Raw genomic sequence first — 24,913 nt, forward strand, 5'->3', positions numbered from 1 at the left:
ATAATTTTATTATTTTGTATCAATATTAACCGGATACGAGAATAATGAATATAAGTTAACATATTTCACAATACACAACTCCTTGTTGTCAGAGGAATTTCAAATATCAGTATCGTCTCATCTTATTAGTATTTGTATAGTCTTTCTTTCTAAAGAAAGTGCGACAATGTTTGACTGATAATTTTCCTATTGTAGATTAATGGTTACTTTGGCAAGCAAACCTTTAAATGGATGCTATGGAAATATAATTCACAAGTATATTGAAGATTAAGACTTTATAAACATTGTAAGTGTTAGCTTTGTCGCCATTATATCATTTTTTATCGTCCTGATCATGCATGAAATACTTGTTGGATGTTAATCAACCAACAATCTGTCAATAGATATTATTTTATAGTAGTTAATCGTTATAAGGCACAATAAAAAAAACTATCAAACAGACTGGAAATACATCTTTACTTGCAAAAACTTTCAAACAGATAAGACATACAGTTTAAATCGCATAAAACTTTCTAACAAATTAGAAATACAGTTTTAATGCTAATAAAGTTTGTAAATAATAATTTCTCTTGTCATTCTTCTTGGAACTAGATATTACCGTTTTCCACCTGGTGCACTATTGCAACAGACACCAGTCTCTGAAATAATTTATATATTTTAAAAGATATTACATCATATGTTTGTTCGCTGTCTTTTTTACTGTAAAGTAACTGAATATATTGAACTACAGTAGAACAGTAACATTATAATTTTTTATTGTATTTTCACTCAATATTTCAACTTGCTTTTTAATTTGTTTGATTTAAAGTGTGGTTACTTGATTGTTTTTCTGCTTACCTCAATCAGCTCATATCAAGTGCAAGCTAAGAAATCATTGAGTCCATTATTATAAAACAATTAAATTCCTGTTTAGAAGAGTGTGCTAATGATTTTTTGCCATCTAGTTCCATTTCGAGTTAAAAGGTACGAACGAAATGAAACCTACAAGAGAGGCGAAATATACTAAGAGACATTCAAAGTCATAAGTCGAAAATAAACTGACAACGCCATGGCAAACAAAAAGAAAAAGACTAAAAGACAAACAACAATATACAAAACACAAGATAGAAAACTATAGACTGAGCAACACGAACACTACAAAAAACCTGGTGTGATCTCAGGTGCTTCGGAAGGGTAAGCAGATTCTGCTCCACATGTTACAACACTTTCATGAAATTAGAATTCTATCATCAAGTGGTTGTGATATTACTCTAATTTCCTTTTTTCGTATCCTCCTTTTTTACTTGAGTTACACATGTGGTGTACGAAGGCCCTCATGTACTTTAATCATTGGAAAACTATTTATTGATCTTCAGACCATATATCTTTTTTCATGCGGGATCTTTAGTCAAATTAACGAATATCTTAAACGATATAGATGTTTTGATAAAAAAAATGTTCCTTATTTCATAAATTACTTTTAACGCATGTAAGGGTCGCCTTTTGCCATGTGAATCCGTCTTCACATACATGTACACAAGTATTCAGCTGATCATCATATACAGTATCTCCTGGACATATTATAGGCATACCTGAAAAATATATTCTTGATTATCATTTTCAACAGAGATATTTCTGATTAACACAACATTATTCAACTATGACAATTAATTAAAAAAATATGATGTAACATAACAGACCATATGTTGACGTTTTTTTTTTTTTTTTTTGCTATTGTTTAGTGGATATCTCAATGAAACTTTCCATATATTTACTTTAATTAATATTATACAAGTCGTGTATCTTGCAAGGTTCTTGAATGTCATGTTCTGATCCTGTCGCTTATAACCCACGTTTACACATCTCGGTTGATACGTTACGTACGTGTTCGTGAATGGTCAGATTTTACTTAACAGGGATGTGCTAATAATGCAAATAACTAATCTAGCAGGATAATGTCGAAGAACGACTGAAATCTATCCTACTCATGATTCCACATTTCTGGTCAACGTAACAAAAGAAATTGGTGGACTGACTCACGAGAGATATGTTGTACTGATATTCGATCTTAAAATATCCGAAAAGTAGAGTTGGCTAGTCTGCCATTTCATCGATTATGTGCTATTCCCTACTGTACAATTTGACTAGATTCGCATTGTGGGTGATGATGCATACCAGGAGACGCTCCCATGTACCCCTTTGAGTATACCCTAGTATGATATAAAGGAGATGTGGTATGATTGCCAATGAGACAATTCACTACCAGAGACCAAATGACATAGAAGTTAATAACTATAGGTCTTATATGGCTTTCGACAATGAACAAGACCCATACCGCATAGTCAGCTATAAAAGGTCCAAAACTGACAAATGTAAAACAATTAAAACGAGAAAACTAATGGCCTGATATGTGTACAAAACAATGAACGAAAAACAAATATGATATATACAGCAACAAACGACAACCACTGAATTACAGGCTCCTGACTTGGGACAGGCACATACAGAATGTGGCGGGGTTAAACAAGTTTGCGGGCTTGCAATGCAGTCACCAAAATAGCTGGTATTATATACATAAAAAATATACTTCCAAACATTCGCTGAAGAAAGTTCTTGTAACTAGTATTCTTACAACCATTTATGATATCGCTTTGATATATATACTCATGAAATCGGTAGTTTTTTTCCGATGACACCCAATTAATGAAAATAAACATATTATCAACCGAAAATTGCAGTTATAAAAAGAATTTTTGTCTGCTCTTAAAATCGCTACGACCAAATCTTATATGTTTAAAGATATATTTATGCGGCTGTTGAGCTTTCTTGATTTACCTTCACTAGAAATGTTCAGGACCACATTTTTGAAAGCTAAGGAAATATATGTCCTGAAACACGTGATGAGCTATATGACCAAACGCGACTTAGAAAAAAATGGCAAAATCCATCTATGGTCAACTTTGCCTGAATGATTTTGAACCTTAGTTTCCAAATAATTTCTAAATTTATAAATTGACAATTTCAGAAAAGTATGTTACATATCAATGCCGCACCGAAACACGGACTACTGAGGTGCTGATACTCTCGTGAACCTATTGTCTACCATCAGCGGTATCGACCCAGTGCTTTAAAGGGAAATCACACTATTGTTTATACGCATCGCTCTCGGCGGCGCTATAGTGTCGTGACCGTATTTTGACGTCGCCGTTTTCGAGTCCGTCGTAAAGGTTGCTAATTTCTAAAATGGCGGCCCGCTCAAAGGGGCGTTCACTAAAGCAGGAGAAAGCAAATGACGTTTTTTTTTATTTAAGTGCAAAAATGAAAATGCTACTCGAAACGGACAAAATATATGACAAAAAAATAGCCGAAAGTGGTCTTGATATGGTCTTGATATGAATTACCTTACGATTAGTTTTATTTAAATGAGTTACTCTCTTTAAATGAAGATATTATTATTATTATTATTATTATTATTATTATTATTATTATTATTATTATTATTATTATTATTATTATTATTGAGTTAGTATTTATATACAATACCATTTATACAATTATTTTTCTTAAAGGTTTATTAATTTCACCGAAAAATACTGTTAGATATGAGAAATATCAACATTTTCTGTTGATCTGGTCTTTATTATTTGTAGCGAAATCCGTCAGCTCAACTTTTTTTGTAGAAAAACTTTTTTTATTTACTGTAAAGTTTATATTTTCATATATTAACATATTTATTGATCTAGCAGATTTCTTAGTTTCACGAAGAAAAAAAAATATTTAAAAACAAAAGAGATATTTATAACACTTTTTGTCGATCATTTAAGTATAATCAAAGCGTACATCGGAGAATGTGAAATCCGTCCGGTCAACTTTTTTTGTTAGAAAAACATTTTGTTTTACTATAAAGTTTAAATTTTCATATAAGATAACTGTTAATCTCGCAGATTTCTTAGTTGTATGAAAAAGTATTGTAAAACAAAAGAGATATTACTAGTAACACTTTTTGTCGATCAGTTCAATTATATGTAAAGCGTACATCAGTGAGTGTGAAATCCGTCCGGTGAACTTTTTTTTGTTAGATTTTCATAAAATATAGTCTAGCATTTCTAAGGTCTTCAAATATTAAAATGATCTATCAAATAACAAAAACGTTCTGACTATTTATATCTCATCCGGTCAATACGGGCAATTGTCCTGTCATTAGTGTAACCCAACTGTTGGCAGCGTATAGTCGCTATACCATACTGAAACATAAATGTGATAAAAGAATATACAATTCAAGAAAGAGAGGTGCACCAACAGAAAATAGAAACTGCAATATTTCTTTTAATTTCATCGGATCTCAAAATTTTAACTCTTACCAGAATTTATTCTAACTTACAGTATAACTCGGAAGTTTCTAAGTGGAACTCGAGCCTTAACTAGAACTCTTACTCGAATTAACATTCGAACTAAAAATAAAACTGGAACTTTAACTCAAAATTTAGCTGGAACTCGAACTCTTATTCTACCAAAGGTTATCCACACTCTCATTTGTCATCTGATAAAAAAATTCGTAAGGGTTCCACGGCACCCAGTGTCTCGCCTACTTTTGCTGTTAATCGCAGGCTCAACAAAAATGAGGAAAAAAATCAATAAAAATATTCCTCTCGATACTATCGTTTGATTGTAAGAAGCTTCTGTCCAAGTTTGGTATAAATATAGGATAGTTTATGGATCTAATAAATGTTTTAAAAACTTTAACTGCACACTATATGTAATGTTAACTGGAAGAAAAACTAAGTCCATTTATAAGTAAAATACGGATAAACAGGTACAAAATTTTGACAACATTTCCTTCGAGATACAAGCTATTGATCATAAACAAGCTTCTGTCCAAGTTTGGTACATATCCAGGATAGTTTAAGAAAGTTATTAAAATTTTAAAAACCTTTACCACAGAGTGAATGTATTGTTTCCTGGCAGAAAAACTAAGTCAATTTATAAGTAAAAACGGAAAAAATAGATTTTTTTTTTACAAAATTTACTTCTGGGTACTATGTTATGATCATAAACAAGCTTCTGACCAAGTTTGGAAGAAATCCAGGATAGTTTAAGAAAGGTATTAAAACTTCAAAAACTTTAACCACAGAGTGAATATTTGTGGACGCCGCCGACGACGACGATGACGACGCCGACGACGGAATGTAGGATCGCTATGTCTCGTTTTTTCAACTAAAGTCGAAGGCTCGACAAAAAACTAGAGTTAGATGAAATATATCAACATGTCCACAGAAACACGGATAGATGTAGCAGAACAAGAAAAAAAACTAGATCCGTTTAACTAGGCTGAAGCTAGCGAACAATAACTAGCGAACAATAAGCCAGCGAACAATTAGGCGATATATCTAAAAACCGAAAAAATGAATAAGACATCAACGGCCGTTAAATGAAAAATATTTAAAAAGGAAGAAATTCCGTCCAAATATTGCAATTTCAACTCTATCATGAAATGGTATTTATCCCATCCATTGATAAAACTAGTCACATCTCTTTTTAGGCTAATATTCAGTACCACATTAAATCTGCATCTGTCAACTGATTATTTGTAGGTGTAAGACTACCAATGCACCCACTTCAATTTAGAACGTATGTAAAAGTAGTCCTGTAACATATAGCACCTTTGATGTCATTGTTTAATTGAACTAAGATACACATTTGCAGAAATGGGGGTTGGCCTATTCCATGGCTTCTAGAGAAAAATAATGAGGGGTGTCACGGGGTATGACTATATAGGTCTTGTAGAAGAGAAACAGGCGCATCTTTTGCGCAAGGTATCGAAGGGCGCTATGTTCAAAAATCTGAAACTAAAGCTCAAAATTTGAAGAAAAAAAAATGTTAAAGACAGTGGGGGGTTGGCCTATTCCATGGCTTCTAGAGAAAAATAATGAGGAGTGTCACGGGGTATGACTATATAGATCTCGTAGAGGAGAAACAGGCGCATCTTTTGCGCAAGGTATTGAAGGGCGATATGTTCAAAAATCTGAAGCTAGAGCTCAAAATGTGAAAAAAAAATTGTTAAAAACAGGGGGGTTGGCCTATTCCATGGCTTCTAGAGAAAAATAATGAGGGGTGTCACGGGGTATGTCTATATAGGTCTTGTAGAAGAGAAACAGGCGCATCTTTTGCGCAAGGTATCGAAGGGTGCTATGTTCAAAAATCTGAAACTAAAGCTCAAAATTTGAAAAAAATTTGTTAAAAAAAGGGGGGGTTGGCCTATTCCATGGCTTCTAGAGAAAAATAATGATGGGTGTCAATGGGTATGTCTATATAGGTCTTGTAGAGGAAAAATAGGCCGCATCTTTTGCGAGAGGTATTGAAGGGCGCTATGTTCAAATATCTGAAACTAGGCCTCAAAATTTGGAAAAAAAAGTTAAAAACAGGGGGTTGGCCTATTCCATGGCTTCTAGAGAAAAATAATGAGGGGTGTCACGGGGTATGTCTATATAGGTCTTGTAGAAAAGAAACAGGCGCATTTGCGCAAGGTATCGAAGGGCGCTATGTTCAAAAATCTGAAACTAGAGCTCAAAATTTGAAAAAAAAAGTTAAAAACAGGGGGGGGGGGGGGTTTGCCTATTCCATGGCTTCTAGAGAAAAATAATGAGGAGTGTCACGGGGTATGACTATATAGATCTTGTAGAGGAGAAACGGGCGCATCTTTTGCGCAAGGTATCGAAGGGCGCTATGTTCAAACATCTGAAACTAGAGCTCAAAATTTGAAAAAAATGGAAAAAACAGAGGGGGTTGGCCTATTGGTGTAATACCTGCATTGACTTTCCCCTATTATTTTTTTTCTAAATTTGCCGTTTTCAAAAAATTATGGAGAATTTATCTTTGTTTCAAATTAAAAAATTAACATAACATTTCATTGCAAATAAGAAAATAACCATCACTGTCAGTTAACCAATCAAATTTTCCCCTTATTTAACCTGTGTACAAGCTTCAGTAACCATGCATCCTCAAGTTTCCAAAATATTCTACAGAAACCCCAAATAAAAAAATAATGATTCTTTGAAATACCCAAGATACATGTATATATTTACGACCCAGAAATGTTTTACTGCAATAAAATGATGGATTAATTACCTACAACTGTCAAATTCAAGGGAATATTTTTTTTCGACCTATTTTCGTATGCAACCGGATGTGACGTGCCATGATTTGGTGGTATTACACCTGAAGAAGACATTTTTATTCAATAAACTGAAAGGGACTTTTTTCCTTTGTAATACTTTTTTTTCAAGCATTCCTGTCATGTTTTGTCATAATCAGTTCAATAGTTTGAGAAAAATCTAGTATAATGTACGACGACATCTTCAGCGATTCGTGCAAAATTTCTTCGAAAAATCTAAACAAAGCCGCATCATGATAGAATATAGTGTGGAAAAATAATGATCAAATATTTATCTCATCTGCCTACAAACAGTTGAATATGATACAAAAGATGACTTTAGGAGGATAAATTCCACTAATGGACCCCTTTGTCTTCTTTATAAGGTCTCTTTTGGTCCATTTATATATGTCATTTCCTCAAAATTTCAACTTTTCAGGCCAATAAATAAAAATAATGAAGTAACTTTCACTCATTTATGATAGAAATGTTATAATGAATTACATTGAGTGATTGAAGTATTCAAGCAGAATGAACAATCCATATAAAAGTTTACTGGAGGTTTTAATAAGTCCTTACGTAAAACTTAAATTTACGCTGCGTTCCAGAGAGGGACATAAAAGTTTCTCTATCAGTGAATAATTTGTTGGTACTGCTTTAAAAAATAATAACGTTTACTTATAACTATATATTTATGAAAATATTTCTGAGAAAAAACTTTCTATTATAGCAGAATATAAGAAATAAGGATAAAGAGCTCCCCAAAACACCGTGAAGTATGGCTTGTTCTGTTAACTAATATTCATGGTAGAGTCCTATTTCAAGGAAATGTTCTCATAAAATGTGTTTTGGAGACTCAATCCACTCAGAATATTTCATTGTTTGTAATATTTCACTTGAATATCAAGAAATTTTAACACATGAGAGTACTCACAAGGTCAAAGGTGCATGTACAGCACCCCATATTAGGTGTAATACCACCATTGATATTCCCCTATTAGTCTTTTTAAAATTTGCACTTTTCAAAACAATTGTGCAGAATTTATCTTTGTTTCAAATTGAAAAATACTTGGCATGAGTAAAGTTTTATCCTGTCCAGTACTATAGAAAAAAATTCACATAAAATTTCATTGCATATAAGAAAATAACCATAACTGTCAGTTAACCAATCAAATTCCCCCCCTTATTTAACCTGTGTACAAGCTTTAGTAACCATGTAACCTCAAGTTTCCAAAATATTGTATAGAAATCCCAAATAAAAAAAAATGATGCTTTGAAATACCCAAGATACATGTATATGTTTATGGCCCAGAAATGTTTCACTGCAATAAAATGATGGATTAATTACCTACAACTGTCAAATTCAAGGGAATATGTTTTTCGACCTATTTTCGTATGCAACCGGATGTGACGTACCATGCGTTGGTGGTATTACACCTATTCAATGGCTTCTAGAGAAACAAATAATGTGGAGTTTCACGGGGTATAGCTATAAAGGTCTTGTAGAGGAGAAACAGGCGCATGGTTTGCGCAAGGTTTCGAGTTGCGCTTTGTCCAAAAACTGAAACTAGGGCTCGGAATTTGAAATTTTTTGGAAAAACAACGGAAATTCGCCTATTACATGGCCTCTGGAAAAAATAATGAGGGATGTCGCGGGGTAAGACTATAAAGTTCCTCTAGAGGGCACACAGGCGCATAGTTTGCGCAAGGCTTCAAGGGGTGCTATGTTTAATTATGTCGAAAGGAACTAAAATTTAGTGAGGAACAAAGGCAACTCAAATGTCAGACAAGAACGTGAAAACCGTGAAAAAAACATATCAGAGTCAGCAAAGAAGAATATCTTGTCATATGAAGTCGAAATGAAAATCCAAATTCCCCCATCTGAATTACATGATAAAAGAGATTGCAAAATGTGTAATGTAAGTACTGATAAAGAGAAAGCTGAATACTGGTTGAATTTTTTTCAAGGGTATTTCAAAAAGAAAACGATGAAGATGAAAGAACATTAGTGCGAAGGCCATTTGGTATACAACCTAAAGTTCTATATACTATTACAGACTTAATAGACAGTTTACTTTGTATTATTTTCAACAGTTTATTTATATCAGAGGTTTTGTACCAGAATAAAACAAAATCGGCAAAGAGTACTGCGTTGTTAAAAAGATATGATAGTAAAACTACATACAGACCAGTTAACTTTATCAATGACAATCCAAGCGCCACATCCTTAAAGACGGTATAAGTACCCTCGTCCACGTGCGGGCATTGTCTGATATAAATAAATGTATACTAGGCAAAAAAAGAAACGCTACCCTGGTTTTTAATTAAAAGAAATTACATAAATTAATTTATATATTTTCAAGATTACAACTAGTGACCTGAATGATTAATCTATCATTTACTATTTTGTTAAAAATTCGAAGACTACGTTACGTCATTTTCTGATTTCAAACAAATGAGCATTTTTTCAAACATTTACCTGTATAGAGATGGAATTGTGTTGTCCTTTTGATCATTAAATGTGTCGAGCACTATATTGTTAACAAAAGGTCGCATTAAAAAATTGAAAAAGTTACACGTAAGTCAATGCCACGTCTACGTCATAATCAGAGAGAACGAGCTATTGGGATGTTGGCAGCAAAAATGACTCTAATACAGGTTGCAAATCATCCCAATATCTCTAGAATGACTATTGAAAGGCTTAAGACTCGTCTTAGAGATATTGGCACGACAAATAATCGTCCCCGAGGTTGCAGGCAACGTGAAACGAAGTTACGTCAAGACAGGCACATCCGAATTATTCATCTCCGGAATCGATTTGTAAACGTGTCACAAACAGCACGTCAAACTCATGGAAGAAACAACAATAGGCTATATTCCCACACAGTTTGTAACCAACTGCATCAAGTTGGCCTAAGAACTCGTCGTCCGTTGAAGGGACCTATCCTTTCGCAGCGTCACAGGATGTCGCGACTTGCATGGACTCGGGTACGGATTCGATGGAATAGGCTAACATGGAGACAAGTCCTTTTTACCGATGAATCGAAATTCAACTTGACATTGAGCCACGGTAAAGCCAGGATGTACCGGAGGTTCAATGCATGATTTTCTGATGCGTGCGTGCAGGAAACGGATCGGTTTGAGGGTGGCGGAATTATGGTATGGGACGGAATAACCTACCAGGAACGCACCGATCTGACAATTATTGTAGGTAACCTAAATGTAAAAAGGTAAAGGAACGAAATTCTGGCTCCACTCGTTCTCCCGTTTCTCCGAAGGCATCGTTTTAACCACGTGTTTCAGCAGGACAACGCCCGTTGTCACGTGGCACACATTTCAATGATTTTTGGAGAATAATCACATTCGTGTGTTGTCGTGGCAAGCAATGTCTCCAGATTATAGCCAATGGAACATCTTTGGGACGAACTTGGTCGACCAATCAGAAAGAGCTCAAAACCATCGGAAACGCTCGCCCATCTCCGAATAGCACTTTTCAGGGAATGGAACAACACAAAGGGCCATTGATAAAGAGGGATGATCATGGGTAGTTTCTTCAAATACTGGAACATGAACGACAACCATATCACCATTCTGAAAGCTCCGAGGGCCAGTTCGGATGCTGTAATGAAATGGTGGGTCATTAAAAAAGTAAAAGACAGCACGTATGAAACCTAGTGCGACCAGATTTAAACGGATATAGAATGAATGAAGATAGAATATGATGCAGCAATCAAAGAACATGAGAAAAAATATTGGACAAGCTGGACAAGTGTGACCACAAACTCAAACATGCAGAACCATTTGATTAGTTAACTTCACGAAAATAAAATGGCAGAGGACAAGGTGATGAATGTTTGGTATGCAAAGAAATAGGAAGAACAAGAAAGAGAAATTCAATAGATTGACGGAGTGAGATGTGCTAAAATAAACTAGAGTAGATATCGAAACCTTAAAAATTGAGGGTAATACGTTGCATCATAATCATACCTCTAGTTAATACCACACACATGACGTTTACTATGTGCCGCACTTAATGTAATGTCACGTCACTTTGACATGTTACTATGACTAGTTCATCTATCACATAGTCAAGAAGTCTTTTATTTCTATCTTAAGAAGGGAAAATGAATACAAAACTGAAAGCCATTCGTTCCGGTGTTACTTTTCGGCCCGGATACCCTCAGTCTTCCGAGGTAGAAGATTCTTTATCTGGAAGCCGAAAATTATTTCTATAATACGGCATGTTTCCCCATACAACAAATGCAATTAAAAAATGAGATGACTTCAACTTTGACAATTACTTTATAATAAACTGTTATTGTATCTATGTTTAACGATTCAATAGATTGATAAAGATATCAATGAATAATCAAAATACCTTAAAAAAATGTTCAAACATGATATTATATTTTGTAGTGAAAAGGTTTAATTCAACCCAAGTTGCAAGAAATGCTGTAATGCCAGCAACGTCGTTCTATAGCGTTAACAGAAAAGGTTATAGTTCCCGCCAAAATTCAATAATAAGATTATTTCCGTTTTAGCGGATTTAAAACATCGGTGACCCCCTTTTTATTTATGCTTTTAAAATCTTCCCTGAAGCTGCAACTTATGCAGAAGTTTGAAGGGAAAAACATTAGTAGAGATTTTTTATTTAAAAAAAAAATCTATTATAAATAGCAATTTAAAATGGCGGGATATGTTCAAAGGCCTTCAAAAATAAGGAAACCGAGACAAATAAATGTTCATAAGGTACAAGTTACATTTGACTGTTTTTGTTATTCCAGTTAAACATCGTTTTTCAATAAGTTTGTCTTTTTTTAGCAATTTAGAGCGCTATTTCTATATTTCGTTATAACGCGATTCTTTAAGTTTTGATGACGTCATATCTCGAAAACAACATCGGTGACCCCGATTTTTTTTCGCCCAAAATATCGTAATAAGTATGATCTGTCTACGTGCAAAATTTCAATGACTTATTATTAGTAGTATAAATAGTGTGATTTCCCGAAAAAAAGAAACTATCAAAGTTTTCAGGTAGGTACCCTCATCTTAGTTAACAAAAAATCATATTTTATACATACCATTCACATGATTACACATCAGTAGATACAAAATAAAACAATAAAGAACTTTGATTCTACAAGTGATATTCGCCATTCCCTGTCCCTAAGTTTTTATCGAAGTGACACCTTGAACTTATTCATATAAAAGCGTAGAACTGAATTGAAGCGTAAACACAATGTTATTATAATACAGTTCAATACATATTCAATTTCAATTACCTCCAGTAATCTTTAAAGGAACACTTTTTTTCAATGCTCTGTTTATCAATGCTTGAAATGAGAAATGGAGAACAAAAGATATGCTAGTAATGGACCGTAATAAAATCAATAATGTATATATGTTAATATAAAATAAATTAGTAATAATTTTGACTTAACTTTCCTTCTTACTCTTCTATGACATTTTATGGATTTGAAACCCACACAAAAAAAACCCGACTATAAATGTTTGGAAATGATTTATCCTGAATTGATAACTCCTCCTAATAATAATGTTGCAGTTGTTTTTAACTTAATAAAACATCGCTTTTGTAGATGCTCTGGCATATCGTTTCAACAAAGATACTGAACTGCAATAGCAGATTGAATGTTACAACTCTAGGACCTTCTTCACAGAGCATCCGTCATTTGCATTTGTAAAAATACAAAACACGGAAATAAGTTGTATAAGTATGCTTATTTCGTCTTTACTCGAATTTCTTAACACAGGGTGTATTGTAGAAATTTAATATTGTTGGACAAAATTTACTTACAGCGGCAATATTTACTGTACCGGATTTGGAATGTTTTCTTGTTTACAACAGTTGGCCATAAAAAGCTTTAAAATACACAGTAAAAATTGATAGCACCGTACAAGGGGATTGACGGCTGTTTCCTCATATGAGGAGTTTCTTTCATCTTCAGCAGAATTGATGCATTTCGTACTTAATTCACAAATTATGAGCCCTCTTTTTTATATTCATGTTGAATCTGAATCATTTTCAATTTAACAATGAAATTAGGGGGAGGGGGTGAGAGAAAATGGTGTATATCCAAAATGAATATGATATTAAATGTTTACACTTATCTTTTGAATATATGTAAATAGTTTACCTGGTCTATTTAGCACAAGGATTCCGTAGACTAAGAAAATTTCATGCTCATCTGGAGGTATCTGTTTTTCCTTTTCAAATTCAAAAATTAAAACGTTTGGTCGTGGTTTGTTTCTCTGTTTGCTCTTAAATAGCAATGCTGATCTCATATATACTTTTTCTAACTCCTTCTTTCTTTTTGAGTAAGTAGAATATATATATATTATCTAAGACAGTTTTTTCAAATATGAGAAAAACAGACTGTATTAACAACTTTATTTGCAAGTAAGGTTTGTAAATAATTATTTGCCTTGTCTTTCTCCTTATAACTAGATATTATCGTTTTCCATCTGGTGCAATATTGCAACATACATTACGCTCTGCAATAATGTATATATATATATATATATATATTCATGTATTATTTTACATGCTATTACATAACATGTTTGTTCGTCGTCTTTTTTATTATTCCAAAGTAACTGAATATATGGTAATATACTACAGAAATACAGAAACAGTGCAAATTTTTTTTGTATTTTCCTTTTAGATTTCATATCAATTTCTATTTTGTTAACGTGTGACTGCTTGATTTTTTTTGGGGGGGGGGGGGGGGGGTACCTTAATAAGCTAATACCAAGCTCAATTTAACAATTTAAGAAGTCATAGAGTCCTTTTTTAGACCATTATTAAAACCAATTAATAACGTGTTTAAAAAGGTATCCTGCTGATTTTTTGTGGTCATCTATCATCGGTTTCCGCACGAGACAAAAGTTTCGAAATTTGGAAATCTGAATTTTTTGAAACAAGAAACCAAAAAAGGTCTAAACAATATAAATAACCGTTTGAGAACAGTTTCGTCCGGAGATTTTAATGAAGATTTTTTATTCAATTACATACTTTATTAAATGACACAAAGTATCATTACATAAACCAAATGTATTTGAACTATACGTTTTCATGGGATGTGGTTGTTTATAGATGTTTAGGTCATCTAGTTTTTTTTTGGAGATATTGCCATTTAGTTCATTTTTGAGTTAAAAGCTACGAACGATAAAAAAAAAACACGACTTTCATGAAGTTAGGAACCTATAGTTTACTTGTTTTTGTATTACTCTAATTTCCATTTTCGTTTCATGTTAGATGATTAAAGCCGTTAGTGTTGATTTCACATACGTAGTACGAAATGACTCGTGTTAATTGATCATTGGTAGAATATGTATTAACCATCATACCATATATCTTTTCGTTGGATAATTTATGGAAGATCTTTATTCAACGAATACCTAATACTTTATATATTTTTTATAAACAAAAGTGTTTCTTATTTGAAAAATATTTCCTTTAATTTATATAAAAACAAGTCATGTCTCTTGCAAAAAAGAGGCTAAAGATACCAAAGGCATATCAAAGGTTCTTGAATATCATGTTCTGATATACTGAAGATATCCTGTCGCTTAATAACCCATATTTTAGCAATTGCTTGCATTTCGTACATCACAATAAAATCGACTCTAAAAAATATATGGTCTACATAATATCTGGATTTTGCTCATGGTATGACTAACAGAATCCTTTAAAGTGGGATTGATGACATACATAACGATTTTCTTTTTCCAATGGTCAACTTCTCATTTCTTAGTAGTAATTGAGAATGCTGTCAGTGTCTAAACTCACGAGCGATATGACTAATTGGTCTTCGTTCTTAAGATACCAGAATAGTAAAGTTAATTGATCTTTCATTTTGTCTATTGTGTGTTATTCGCTATTGTACATTTTGATTGCATCTGGATTTGCATGGCGGTGGATGATGCATGCCATGAGATGCTAACATGTACCCTTTCGGCGTATACAGTCGTGCTCCCTTTGAGCCATGCGGTTTTCTCTATTTTTTTAGGATTTTGTATTTAAATTTATTCATAATTCACCACTGCAGTCCTGTATAAACTATATGATAGTGATTAATCGTACATCGATAAATCCAGAAAAGCGCTTCGGACGCATGCAATTTATAACGTGTTGTTTTCATTTTTATACAAAATTTGAGATGTAAGTCGTAAATGGTCATTTTGATCTTAGCATGGTCTAAAAAGTCCAAACAATAAATTATGAAGTAATGTTCAGACTTTTATTCAATTTTAAGACTTATCCACTGCGGTAAATTTAGCTCTGTTTTGAAAAATCACTTAGAGTCAATTCAGTACTCTTCAGTAGCATTTTAGACAATTCAGAATGATGTTGGTGTCAGGTAAATAACAACCACTGAGCAGATCTTAATTGACTGCAAGCGAAGTGTCTGAATAGTACTTAAATTACCGTAGTGGATAATAGTCCGTTTCTATGTATGCTGGCGTTTGTTTTTGTAGCAGTTCAATGTTTATGTTGTTTCGTTGTTTTCCTCTTATAGTTGATGTGTGTTGATTTGTTTCAGCTAAATCGATTTATGACTGTTGAACAGCGATATACTACTGTTGCCTTTATAAGTCTGAAAATTTAACAAAAGATTGAAAGGACATAATAACGATTGTTCAGTCATTTAAGACCTTTTCTGATTAAATTTGGTTTAAAATTAGGAAATATTAAACTCTTGGGTTCATTACTTCTATGGATTGATTAAGATATAAACTTTATTGCAAAAAGTAAAACCCTGACGGGTTAAAATGCACACATTACATAATAAACATGCACAACATGAAAAAAGTTCTAAACAAGTCAAGTTAATATTAATAATATTAGTAATCATGTTATTCAACATAATACATGGACCCGTTTATATTCAGAATATTTCTCCCAGGGACACCCAAGTTATGGAATAAACTACATTTAAACGTAAGAAAATGTGAATCTCTTTCAATTTTTAAGAAGCACATTTGTATTTAAAATAGTAAAGTCCCTCCTTATTACTATGTAGGAAATCGATTTGGACAAGTTCTTCAAGCTTGCTTAATGATGAACTCGAGTTCATTAAATTCTCATCTATTTTCTTCGGAATTTAGTAGAATCTTCAAACTGTCTTTGTGGTGACTTGGAAACAAATGCTCATTTCCTATTATCCTGTCCAATATATACCAATTTAAGGCAGGAACTTCGGGCTTCAATTTCAGATTTTCCAGTTCAATTTGATATAAATACCTTGCTATGTGATTCAATCATATTCTCGGACGAACAAAGCAGCCTTTTAATTATTTTGGTACAAAAATATATATTTTAAACCAAGCGATTCAATCCTTGATGCAAATGCTCGATCATTTATTAAACATAAGCATTTCATTCTGCAAACAACTCTCTATACTATTTACCACGTGTTTATTCAGTTTTTTTTTTATGAAACTTCAATCTCTTATTTTTTTTTTTACAAACTGACTATTTCAGAACATGCAATATTTACATATTTACATTATGATGACCATATAATAAATTTATTTTGCTTGTTTTTAAATCCTATTCATTTCATGTATCCGAATTATATACTATGTATTGATTTATTTGCAAAAATATTGTTTAAACTAATATTAATAATACAGAAGTATATAGATAATTGACCAATGTGGACCTCATTTTCACAACGCCATTGATTGCTTTATATAGACTACAACATTAGAAAAGATGTCTTTATTGGGTTTAGAGTCTGAGTAAAGCTGGTTAATAAAGGAAACAGTAGTATACTGCTGTTCAAAAGTCATAAATCGATTGAGAGAAAACAAATCCGGGTTACAAATTAAAACCGAGGGAAACACATCAACTATAAAAGGAAAACAACTGAACAACAGAAACGTCAACTATAAAAGGAAAACAACGGAACAACAGAAACATTGAAGTGCAACAAAGACAAACGCCAATGCAACATACATAGAAACGAACTATTTGATAACAACTGCCATATTCCTGACATGGTACAGGACATTTTTAGATAAAATGGTGGGTTGAACCTGGTTTTATGGCTAGCCAAACCTCCCGCTTAAATGGCAATGTTGAAAATACCGTTAAAATGACAACATTATGTGACAGAAATACATTACAAATAAAAGCAAGAACACTTAGGACAGAGAAATACATAAATAAATAGTATAATAGTACATTTCGGTATGTAAACCACAGAATATCAACGAACACATAAAATTAATTTACGACAGTATAAAAATACAGCATAATAGAATTATGAACTGTGCGTCACACGAATGTATCAACGCCACAAAAAGTGACTCAAAGGTAAATTTTTAAAAATTGAATATTATAAAATGGGGATTAAGTTTGTAATGGTGTCATTTGATGTTTTTTCTAACAATTACAAGAATATTAATATAGAATTGTGTAAGTAATGGTGTAATTAATTGTATTTTCTAACCAAGTCGGTTTTTCTTCTAAATCAAAATGTGTAAAAACGAATAAATCATGTGCATATAGTAGCTTTAAACCAAAGATCATATAAATGAACTAGGTGATTAATCATCTTTTCTTTTATATACAATTAGAAAATGAAAATAGAATTAAAACCACAAACGATAAGACATAAAACAATATCCAATCAGAATTACAAATAAAACATCATAACTAAATATATGAATGTTGGATGTACAAATACCGAGACACGTCTAATAGCAATGCGGATTCACACTCAGCAAAACAGTCATATTCGGGAATAGGTCACGTTCGGTACTGAAAAGACAAGACGACGTATATGGTAGACCACAATCTAAGACGTGTTAAAAATATCGTTAGTTAGTTTAGACACAGACACATCGTAAAGATCAACCAATTCGTGATGGTGTCAATAAAATTTACGGAGTGTCATTTTTAATCTTTCCTCCTAATAACTCTGTTGGAGCAGTTTCTGCGTAAGGAGCACACTCCTGTATATGAAGTCTGTATAGTGTGAACATGCATAACGTATCAATTGAGATATGTAAAACCATACGATGGGGCAGAAGGTTTGTTACTGCTGAGAAATGGGAAATTGATAATTGGGAAGTTGAAATTGTCCCGTTTGTCATAGATTTTAGTGTGAAGTCGTCCATCTGTGTTAATACTGAGGAAAGTATCAAGGTATGGAGCAGCCCTTCTAGTATCAGTAGTATCTTTAATTTCAAGTTCACTGGGATATATGAGATGTAAGTACTGGCTATAATATGGGTTATTCAGTGATAGGACATCATCAATATATCTGAAAGTAAAATTTAAGAATTTCGCAAGGTGCTTTTTCTTTTTTACTTGAAGAAGGTTTTGAATGAATTCTGCTTCATACGAGTACAACACCAAATCGGCCAGTAGGGTGCACAATTAGTACCCATCGGAATAAATACTGTCTGTGGAAATATCAATCCTACAAACTCAATAAATATATTGTCGATCAAAAAGTCCAGCATTTTGATAATATCATCTTCAGTATATTTTCTGGTAGAATCAGTGTGGTTTTTTTTTCACAAAATAAGAATTATTATAACCCAAAACAAGAAATTTATATCTACGATTCCCAGTGAAGTCGATCTTTCAATTGAGTATGGGGAATAGTAGTGTAAAGCGTAGAAAAAGTAAGGATGATGGGTTTTAATCGATTTACAAGAGGATTTCTAATATTACTGCTGATTTGGCAATGAAGGAAAAAGTGTTCCTTATCATCTAAAATCTTACAAAATTTACACACTCTATGTTCTCTCTGTGAATGTTCTTATATCGATAGACCTATTTCAATTTCAAAGTTATGGTCACTTATACGGAATTTTGTTAAAAGTTGACGACTAATAATGTTTTTAGATTGTGTAAGTAGTCATCTGATTAATTTCATTTTTAAGTTTCCTATACAGGTAAAAAGTAAAATAACAAAAATACCGAACTCCAAGGAAAATTCAAATAGGAAAATCCCTAATCAAATGGCAAAAAAAAAATTAAGGTTTTGAACTGTAATCCTGATATGAAAAGAATATAAGTTCAATTCCTAGACGCCTACTTTGCATTAAAATCTATTTTAGTTGTAGCTATGTCCTAGTTATAAAAAATCATGTACTCACTTTTCAAAGTCTTATCATTTCATGCCTTTTAAAAGCGTCCAAGAAGTTTTTCGTTATTCAAAAAAAAAATTCAAAAAAAATTGACAGCTATTTGCTTAAAGCTGCACCAGCTGTCGAATTCATGATTTGACCCAAAATTTCATAATTGATTTGTAACATATAAAACGAATATTCAAATTACTAAAAGTCAAAAATACACTATTAACAATGCATGTTAAAATGTACAAGGATCTTGTGTATATTTTAGACTAGACGGCATCTAGTTATCCATTGAGATGACATCCGGAGAATGCCGACGTTCATATTACCTTATAAAACATAAATATAAATATAAATAGACAGGAAATCACGTGCATTGGTATAGTAACGATTTGTATAAATCTGTTTGATGTCATGTTATATATTCAAACATAATGTATAAAATCATTTTACCTGTATAAGAACTTTTTTTTTGTGGGCCAGATCAGTCAACAATAGGGTTATTCCTGATGTCTCCCTTGTTTCATTTTTCAATGTTAACATTCTTTTCTTTAAATGAATGAACCACTTGGTAAACACTTGTTCAACCCATCTCCACTGAGGTCAAACTAAAGGTTGCATGAATACGGATTCAAATGAGGTTGAGCTATTGACTTGCAAGCCAATAAGAAAGTAATATGTTTAGCTTAATTTGACGAAATTGAACCGAACTGACTGCTAATAGCGAAATATTATTTCATTATTCCGCTTTTGTAAATGTTTGAAAAGAAAATGTCTATGTATTTTTTTGTCTTATTCGTAGCATATCCTCCTTTGACTTTTAGTGACACATATTTTTCGCAAATTAAGGACGAGCTCAAAATAATTAAAGTGCATAGGTAGGCTTCAAATTGGATAGACATGGATGAAAGCGAAATATTTAGACGGCAATTTAAAGAAGAGAATATGATGGTATTGGCAGGAATTATGCCTATGCATCAGCTACCTTACGACGAAATTAAATCAGAATTGTTGTAAAGATTATTCGATGAGACTAGAACTCGCCGTTAACGAGGCACCGTTTTAAGCACAAGTCCAACAGAAGCTTGTTTTCAGCATGGATTTTAATGTCGGACTGGACCAATACGGTTGAAACATATGCTTTTATCACAGTCAAAGGTTGAAGTATCAAACAAACAAGCTAAAGGCAATTACGAATCGAAGTTCATAGTACAATACAGGGATGGTGCAAATAAAGTTTAACAAATTACAGACAGACAAACAAAGAGGTCGATATATCTAAAAGTTGCAGTAGAAACTCTGAAAATAACACTTTATAACTTTATGCAACTGATGAGCTTTCTGGAATTTCCTTCATCAGGAAAGCTCAAAGCCAAATATAAAAAAAGCTATGGATATCTTAGTACCGAAACATGTGGAGCGCTATATGACCGAACGCGACTTAAAATAAAGAGTCAATTCCATCTATGGTCACCTTTGCTTGAGGATCCAGTGAGGAAGTTTGAATCTAAGTTTCTAAAAAGTAAAATAACAAACATTTCGAACTCCAAGGAAAATTCAAAACGGAAAGTCCTTTATCAAATGGCAAAATCAAAAGCTCAAACGCATCAAAAGAATGGAAAACAACTGTCGTATTCCTGACTTAATACAAGAATTTCATTATGTAGAAAACGGTAGATTAAACCTGGTTTTATAGCTAGCTAAACCCAATAATGTGTGAGCAAAACAAAAAGACATAAGAGGTAAAAATGTCAAAAAATTGGGGTACAGCAGTCAACATTGTGTTATAATCTTAATCACTATAAAACAAATAACTATTTCAACAAAGAAAAATTAGATAATAATTGAAAATTTAAAAACTGCCAATTTCAAACAAGTTTGTTATAAATCATGTACCAAAACACTACTGAGGTGCTGATTCCATATAGTCCACCATCAGCGCTGTATTGACCCAGTGCTATAAAAAAAATAATACAATAAAGTGTTTGATTCCGAAGCATGTTACTGGATTAAACTTCATCAGGAACACTGAATGCCAAATCCAATGGAAAATCCTGCGTGATCTAAGGTGATTTAACTGAACCCTCTTAACTTTTTTCAATGAATATAGACCTTCATAACTAATATATATATATTTGGTTTTTCGCGTTTGTTATAAGGTTTTGCTTATATTTATATTTAAAAATGAATTAAAAGAAGAATGAATAAATGTTTCGGATACTAGTAAGTATCTAAAAAACAAATGCTTATAATAATTCTTAATTGTATATTATACATACCATTCACATAATTCCATATCGGTAGACACAGAATCAACCAAATTAGAACTTTGATTTTACAGCAGTTAGTATATGCCATCATTTGTCTCTATGCTTTTTTTTCGAAGTCACACCTTCTACGTATTCATATATATATAAGCAAGTCTAAAAGGGTACAACATCACAAAAAAAGTAAAAAACAAATGTTAAATATTTCGGATAACTAATATCCTTCATCAGTAAGATGTAAAATGATTCTTATCTTGACATGAGATAGTCAAACTGAAATAACAATCTTGATCGTTATACAAATTATCACGAATCAAAACGCTGGTATTTTTTTTCGATATTGATGTTTGGGAGAAGGAATAAATTCCATAAGACTGTAAGAGTCTTGTACTGTAGCCTGAGTTACAGGAAACAAATGATGGTAGGGACTCATTCTATGTTTTTTTCATTAATGCCCTCTGGGGAAACTGTCCTTAATTTTCTTATCGAAAAACTTTCCCGAGCAAGTCTGTCGGCCTTTGACCAAACCTCGTTGTGGTCTATGATAGTGATGGTAAGATATTTGAGATCAGCTTGGGCGTGCCTGGTCTTGCATATGTAGTCCCTTCGATGACCATTCATGCGTTTGTTGAATGGCTGTTCTATTTCGCCAACATACTGCATGCCACAGCGAAGAAGGTATACAACATTCTTGGTTTTGCAAGTTACATTGCAATATCTAGTGTATACGGACCAAGTGGAGTGGCAAGTAAATGTTTGAGTATTCAGTATTTGTTGGCAAGTCAAATATCGTCTGTTACCACACGACTTTCACCATCCTGCAGTTGAGGAGCTTTTATTAGAGGAGACATCAGCTCCCACAAATAAGTCTTTCAGACTTGTTGGTCTACGAAAAGCTAAGACAAGAGGTTTTGGAAAGATCTTGGATAATTTTGGGTGTTTGGGAATAATCTGCCAAAAGGCACGGATCAAACGGGAAAGGTTAGTAAAGGCGGGATTGTATGTTAAAACAAACGGAACTATTTCGCTTCGCCTCTTCTGTTTGTACTGTAATAGGCCAGTGCGGCTGTTATTATTAGCACGCACAAACCCCTTATCTATGTCCATTTCTTATAACCTCGTTTGGTAAAAAATCCGAGAAGTTCCTGTAACCGTTTAGTGTGAGAGCTTGACTGTACGGGATACTTTTTGTACAGTGTTTGGGGTGACAGCTTTGGGGAGAAAGGTACTGATGTTTATCTGAAGTTCACAGTAGATGTGTGTTGATATGACACCGTCCTTTATAGTTGTGTCCAAGAAAGATATTTAGAGTCGGAAATTTCATATGTGAATTTAATTGACTGGTGGGCGTTGTTTGCATGTTTGCTAAAATCATCCAGTTTTTTTTGGGGTATCAATCCATTTCATGTCAAAATCATCGAAGAAACGGAACCAAGACAGAGGTTTAGATAAAGATGGTGTAATGATTTGTTTCTCTAATTTGTCCAAGACAATATTGGCGTAAGACGGTGCCATTTCCGTCCCCATTGCTGTCCCGTTTATCTGAAGGTAATGTTCACCATTGAAGGCCCCTACCATCACTTGTTTCCTGTAACTCAGGCTACAGTACAGGACTCTTACAGTCTTAAGGAATTTATTCCTCCTCCCAAACATCAATATTGAAAACATTTACCAGCGTATTGATTCGTGATAATTTGTATAACGATCAAGATTATTATTTCAGTTTGACTACCACAAGATAAAAATCATTTCACTTCTTACTGAAGAAGGATATTAGTTTTTTTGGTGATGTTGTACCCTTTTATACTTGCTTATTATATTATATTTTGTAGTGTACTGTATCATAATTATATGATCCATCGTCCCGTAAGACTTATCGTTGGCTATTTTTCAGACGTTTAATATTGTTATAAATATATATAACAAATAAGTATACTGTGGAGCGCATTAATCCTCATTTTTTAATGCAAACTCATGGACAAGTAAATTTTAGCTCAAAATGGTCTTAATATATTTCTCTTTCACCAAAAGTTTCATTTCTGAAAATTTGTTGGTTAGTTTAAGTAAACAATGACACCAAAAGCATTATTTATTGTCTCGGAAAGGCTACTTTCACATACGTTCTAAATTGGAGTGGGTAAATTGGTGGTTTGACACCAATATTAATGTTTAAAACGATGAACGAAGAACAAAGATATGTTAAGAATGTACCGTATTAAAATCAATAACGTGTATATGCCTATATAAAGTAAAATAATTTGACTTATTTTTTTCATTTTGTAAGAGTTCGGTATTTTTGTTAATTAATTTTCTTTTGTACTTTTCTGTGGTATTTTAGGGGTATAAAACACATAGAAAGGCGGTCGTAAATGTTTGGAATTGATAAATCCGGAATTAAGTAACTCCTCCTCATTATCCTATTGCAGTAGTTTTTAACTTCAAAGAACATATTTTTTGTAAATCATACTAATTAGGGAATGTTTCGGCATATCTTATAAACAAAGATATTGAAATGCAATAGCAGATTGAATGTTGCATAAGAGAGGCAAACGATACCAAAGGGACATTCAAACTCATAAATCGAAAAAAGACTGACAACGCCATGGCAAAAAAGAACACAGACCAAAAGACAAACAACAATTTACAAAACACAACAAAGAAAAACTAAAGACTAAGCAGCAACACGAACCCACCAAAACATGGGTGATATCAGGAGCTACGGAAGGGTAAGCAGATCCTGATCCACATGTTGCACTCGTCGTGTTGCTCATATGAGTACAATCCCGGTGTTAAGTCTAACTCAGTAGGTCACATTTGGTAAAAAGGAGGGCTTGGTTATGGTTACTGCGATCGGAACATATCCGTCCGTAAAATTATGGTTGGGATGACTTTAACTTCACCACTTTGAACTTTTGGTTTGATAGCTTCCTCGTGAGCAGCAAACCTCTTTCAAGGAAATCATGATAGGAAACCCAAGCCCTGGAATATAGTATCAACTTAGAGATAAATACTACATATGCAACTCAAGAATGAGAAATTGACAATTGAAACACTAAAATCATAGTGTAAGTTGTATTTGGAACTGTAACAACATTATTTCTGTACTTCATTTATAACCTTTGTCACTAAATAGCCTTTTTGGGGGGGGTGGGGGGGATGTATAAATACTCATCCACGTTCATTTTCTATATAGAGATTACTCTATCTATATATATTACATTATACATATTTATTAACAGTTAACTCCTAACGTCGATACTTTTATTTTGGCATTGCACAAGTCATATCTTCTTTGACTGTCCATGACGTTAGAACACTAAATCCCTGGGATGTGTTTTAGTTGATTTTAGTCTCTGATGCAAGATTTTTTATTATTAATTGTTTTTGGCTTTTAACAAGC

General features: G+C 33.0%; 1 long non-coding RNA gene across 1 annotated transcript; it reads right to left on the reverse strand.

The window, feature by feature from the left end:
• Window positions 1–458: 458 nt before the first annotated feature.
• Window positions 459–12,306, reverse strand: LOC127730862 (uncharacterized). Its single transcript, XR_007995333.1, has 3 exons — window positions 12,211–12,306; window positions 1,458–1,571; window positions 459–638 (listed from the first exon to the last, which is right to left on the reverse strand). It is a non-coding gene; the product is annotated as an uncharacterized LOC127730862 (long non-coding RNA).
• Window positions 12,307–24,913: the final 12,607 nt, after the last annotated feature.

This window comes from Mytilus californianus, unplaced genomic scaffold (assembly GCF_021869535.1).
Source record: "Mytilus californianus isolate M0D057914Y unplaced genomic scaffold, xbMytCali1.0.p SCAF_2, whole genome shotgun sequence".
NCBI lineage: Eukaryota > Metazoa > Mollusca > Bivalvia > Mytilida > Mytilidae > Mytilus > Mytilus californianus.